The sequence below is a fragment of the Rutilus rutilus genome, assembly GCF_951802725.1.
Source record: "Rutilus rutilus genome assembly, chromosome: 10".
NCBI lineage: Eukaryota > Metazoa > Chordata > Actinopteri > Cypriniformes > Leuciscidae > Rutilus > Rutilus rutilus.
In genome coordinates this window covers 13,410,735-13,416,633 of record NC_140215.1, presented here as the reverse complement: position 1 = coordinate 13,416,633, position 5,899 = coordinate 13,410,735, and positions in this window count along the sequence as shown.

Sequence of the window (5,899 nt, the reverse complement as noted above, 5' to 3'; positions counted from 1 at the left end):
TGTTGCCTGGTGTTTGTGTTTTTATCACTTATATTAGGTTTCTTAGATTTCCTTAAGTTGGTTTTATGAATAGTTCCTTTTGTCCTTAACCCTCTGATGGTCTTTGGTAATATTAGACCAAAAAGTGTACGTGCCTAGTTGATTAGACTTTGATAATGTTTAAATACATACACAAATAAAAAAAACCTAATACAAAGATAGGGTGAAGGTTCTGGATTGGAATCCACTGCTGCTTCAATGTAATGAGTGATTATAAGGTATTAATCAATATGTTTCCTTCTAAATATCAAATGAGTTGAATGACTTCTCTGGAGATTTAACTTTTGTTATAGAAGTTACCAGTGTGATTACTGAAATGTTCTTGTATTCTTTAATGTCTGTATTTGATATCTGAATGCAGTAACAGTGTTTGCTTATTTAGCCCGGCTTCCAGAAATGAAATAGGGACTTGTTTTGTGTTTGAGAAAGGCCTTCAACGTGTTAAAACATAAAGGGGTCATTGAAGCCAATAGTTTAAGGGACCATTTCTTTGTTAAAGCCTTACTTTCCAGTTAGACTAAAGTGTAGCTCTCCTTGAGAGAAAGAATGCATTATCTTGATGTTTTGAGAGGACTCTCCTGTTTATAGTTAGAGCCTGGCCAAATCCAACCTTGGAAAAGCTGTGTGTCGGTGTGTGTGTTACTGTGTTAGTCTTCTTGGTTACAGGTTAAGGAACCACTGGCATTATTGGAGATTGAATGAGTTGTTGTTCTGGACATGCTGGCGCCCAGCAACCCAAATCTGCGACCTGGAAGGTCACGATGTGCCTAACTTCAGGGTCCGAGTGTCAGCTGCCTAATCGATGGAGATATGCTTCCGTCTATCTGTATTTGTGTGGAAAATTACTATGTTTATCTATTTCTTAGCCAATCAGAAACTGCAACCTGAAGCAAGGACGTAGCTTAGACCTTGGTGTAGGGTATAACTGCTGTGATCTTTGTAACTGTAAGCGGGGCGGCCTACGAACTCCCGTGCGAGTCTTGAAGCTGACTTTTGCTAATGAAACAGCAAACTATCTTCAGTAAAACTTTGCTTCAATTTATTATAATTCTGACTCTGGGTCTTCTTTCAAACATCTGGTCCTTGGGTCCTAAACTGTTACCCCCAAACAAGGGATTATGTCTTGAGTATTTGTTTTACTTTATATATAAATTGTGCCCAATTTAGAGGTGAATATTGTCTAGTGGCACAAAACCTCCTCAAAATACAAAATATTAAAGAATAAATGGAATTGGACCAAAATATTGTACATTCATTTCATTACAAAGAAGACGTTATTGACTGCCGAGTGTCACAAGTGTGACCCCTTAGTGAGAACTACCAGAGAGTTAATGGTGTACTAAAAGAGGGTATATAAATGGGGTACTGCATACAGTGTGTGCTAGCCCATAAAATTAAATTGATTCAACAATAAATGTAATAAATTGACTTAATTTAGCTTTTAGCCTTTTACAGTGTTGCCTTATGACAAAATATTTACCATTTTGGTTCTGTTCTTATTTACATCTTGTTCCATTCCATTTCAAATCATGCTTTTTTTTTGATGTTATAAATGTGGTGTGCATGCCTTATGATATATGCTGCTGCCTGTCTTGCATTGTAAATGTGCAAAATGTGCAATAAACATTTTAAAAAAAACAGTAAATACATTTATAATGTTATTAACATTTCTATAAATATTTTCAAATGATTCATTAATTTCTATTTCTCACTTCATATATCTATTTAAATCTTTCTATTTTCAAAAAAAAAAAAAAAAACATACCACATGTCAGTATGCAACACAAATATTATCAGCTAATAATAATTATAATAATCAAAAATATTTCTTGAGCAGCAAATCAGCATATTAGAATGACATCTGACCTTGAATCTTGTGACACTGAACACTGGAGCTTTGCAGGAAAAAATATATTCGAATAGAAAACATATTTTTAATTGCAATAATATTACATAATATGAATGCATTTTTGTATCAAATAAATACAGCCTTGGTGAGCAGAAGTCTTCTTTCAAAAAACATTTGTAAAAAATCTTACGGACCCCAAACTTTTGAAAAGTAGAGTAGGCCTATATTATAGATTTTTATTTAGATTTTGGTGTATTTGATTATTACTATTATTATTCGTCAATGAATGCCATATAACAGATTTGATTTGAATGAACAATTAGAATATCATTATCATTAGCTTCCCAATCCCAACTCCCAAGGGTGAGCAAAAAACAAACATGTGAATGTAAATTATATTTATGAGTGTTGAACAAACGGTTTTAAAATGTGGCATTGAAACATAGATTATCACAAACAACTGCAGCCAATCAGCAAACAAGAAGCGTTGGTATGAACATATGACATATTAACTGTAGGCTATTAGTGGACTAACCTACCATGAGGGTTTAGGGGGTGATTTCGGATTCAGCCTTTGCGAACGGTTACACGTCGGCGCCAAAAACACATGGAACCCGTTAATTTCTGTTCACATTGAACACGCGCCAAAATCGTCGACAGTAAACGGATGCTGCTTTCTATTTCTGACGCCCTGGATCCGCGCAGACAGACAAAAGCATTGGAACGGTCGCTTTGATGTTTGTTTTTATTTTACTTCCTGTTTAGGTTTATAAGCCATGTGCTCGCCTCTCATACACACACACACACACACTGAGAAATAGCCTACTGCCCGTTTCCGTGCCTTACTGAACGTGCTCCATTGTGTTATTGCCTTGTCTTTTGTTATGATATTTTGCCTGGTCATTGGATTTACGGTTTTGGATTATTGTTTCTGTTTTTCGACGACTGCCTGCTAGTGTTGGCGAGATGAAGCAGTCAGATGTGTCATTTCTCGAGGCTTCGAATGCACGCAGGGACATCTGCTGGTCAATGGAAATACGGTGCAGGAAAAAATGGGCTGGAGTGTGACAGCGCCAAAAATGTTACATGGTTCATGATACATTAACATATACACACGTATGTATATAAATACATAATTAAGTAAGTGATTATTTTAAGTATTTATTTCATCAGTTTTGTTTCATAATTTTCTAACTGGGTAGTGCTTTTGTTGAACATACGGAAATTGAGTTCTTTAGAAAGTGATTAAGGTGGACTGGACAGAGAGAAGTGGAAGTTCTTGTGTAACATGAGAGGAGGGGAAACGCATCGTTCCGCCAAAAGTGAAACCCTTCTCTAATGGCGCTTTTCCACTACACAGTACCAGCTCGCCTCGGCTCGGCTCGACTCGGCTCTGTTTGGTTTTCCACTGTGTAAAAGTTGTACCTGTACCTGCTTCCAGGTACTTTTTTTCGTACCACCTCCGGCGCGGTTCTAAGCGGGCTGAGGCGAGCTGAGGCGATACTAAAATGTGACGTGAAATCATGGCAGACTGCTGATTGGTCAGAGAGAATCGTCACTATTCACTGCGTCATCATTGCACGCGCCAGACGCAGTATCCTGAATAAAAAACAGCAAAAACAAAAACAAAAACATCCAAAAACAGCATACACTCGATTTCCTCCATTGTCCTGTGTGTGTAGGTAGCGGGTGTGTCTCGCGCGTCTCGCGTAAAAGATTAAGTCACGGCAGTTTCCTGCGGTGTCGCTATGACGACCAGGTACTATTGTGGAGGTACTATCTGCAATGGAAAACGGAGCGAAAAGCGAGCCGAGCCGAGCCGAGCTGGTACCGTTTATATACTGTCTATGGCTGGTACTGGTAATGGAAAAGCGCCATAACCGCAGTGCTGCACTCAAACGAGGCTTCGAAAGTCACCGGTGACGTCATTTCACAAGCGGGAAGTAGACTAGGCCTACTGACTGACGTTCTCGACACAAGCTTCGAAGCTTCAGGCGTAACATCACTGCTAGATGTTTGTTGGTGTGCTTCTGTTTCCTGAGTTCATCGTTGTTCTGTTCCGTGTAATTTTTGGTTGTTTTGTATTGCTGCAATTGCCAATTGGATCTTACTCTCCTGCGTTTTTAAAGCTAACAAGCGTTACAAATGTAGAATCACTGTCATCTTTACCTCAGACACACAGTAGGCTTAGCCTACCAGCCAGTTCATTGACTTAACATGTAATATCTAAGATTTTTTTCTGTTTCTGCTCTTTTTCTGACTAACAACTTTTCCTTTTGGGGGTGAACTGTCCCTTTTAAATTAATTAGTTAATTATATATATAGCCTATGTTATGTCTGGATTTGAGGTCCCAGGTCCCCATAAAAGTCAAATAACCATTTCTTTTGTAATCTGTTTGATAATGTAGATATTTGAAGACACTTTGAATGTTTTAAATATTTTCAAAGCACACGTAGCTTGCTTGATCCAAAAGATGTTTCGCTGCATGATTTGGGCCTAGTTGTTTAATCTGTCAAATCTAAATTTGAAAATCTCATGTGATGTAAAAATAATAACAATAATAATAAAAATAGCCTAGCTATAGGCTAATTAGGCTACGTTCTCCCCCAAAAGTTAGAAACTTTGCATTCATTTTCAAAATGAGAGAGAGAAAGAATGCAAAGTTTCTTGGGGGAACCAGACATTTGCTAGAGAACGGAAAAACAAACAAATATAGCCGTAGATAAGGGATTCAGTTGTTAGAGGCTATATTTTGACTGGTTCATCTCTGATGATTGTGCAAATGTAGTTTATAAACAGTGATTAAAAAACATTTAAAATTAAATATAATATTTTGTTAGATATTGATACCTGTTTGGGGGATTATTTATGGCGCCAAAGTCTCTCTTTTTACTTTCCTGAAAGGCTTAATGTCTAATTCTACTAGCCTATACTTTCAACGGCTAAAATTATCAAGAGCAAAATAAAAATATAAATGTGTATATAGCCTATTAGGCTACATGATAGAAATGTTGTATTTATTACCAGTTATAGGCTAAAGATTTTTTTTTTTTTTTTTTTACATTTTGTTCCTGAAATCCACCCTTCTGCTGAGATCAGGATAATCCAGAATTTGTATTTTATTTATATTTTTTAGATCAGGTATCCCACTCTTAGCCTAAAACGTTCTGAACACCAAAAACTAACGATTTAGTCCAGGTAAAAAGCAATGTTAGAATTCCTGATCTAATCCAATTTCAGAATCTTTATTTTCTTTTGAACAACCCATTTTCAAGATTTGATCTAATCCGATAGCCGAAATCCAATCAGATAATTGTGAACAGCTGAGGCCTGGATTGAGCGCCCCTGGTCTAAATCATATCACAGCGACATCAAGTGTCCTAATGAAACATTACAATACTGTTATTTGTTCCAAAGTTTATAGTGGTCTATTCCCAGCCAACAATTATGGTCTTAGAATGTTTTACTAACATTCCCATTAGCCTAAGTAAGTTATAAAACGTTATTTCTGAATGTTTTTAAACGTTCAAAAGGTCCAGTTTTTTAATGTATTTAGAACGGTTTATGTGAACGTCAGAGACGAGTAACATTACATTCTACCACATTGAAAATGTTATGAAAACGTTATTTCTGAATGTTTTCTAAATGTTCAAAACGTCCAGACATTCCCCTGGAAACATTGCTTCTACTTCCATTCATTCTCCACACCACTTGTCCTAGGATTACGCTGTTGCTTAGGCCTATATGGGCCTAAACAGCCTGGACGGATAACGTTAGCTATCACAGCACAGGGCTCATACACAGACAATTTATCGCCACTTTAACTATGCTGAATATCTTTGAATTGTGGTGGAAACTGGAGTGCCTATGGGAAACAATATATAACTTTTTGTGGTAGCGTTTTGCGACCTTTTAGCTAACGTTAGCATACTGGAAGAACTTTTGCCAGAACCTTGCCCAGAACGTTAGCTAAAGTTCTGAGAACGTTCCCTGAGCTGGCAATCTGCTAA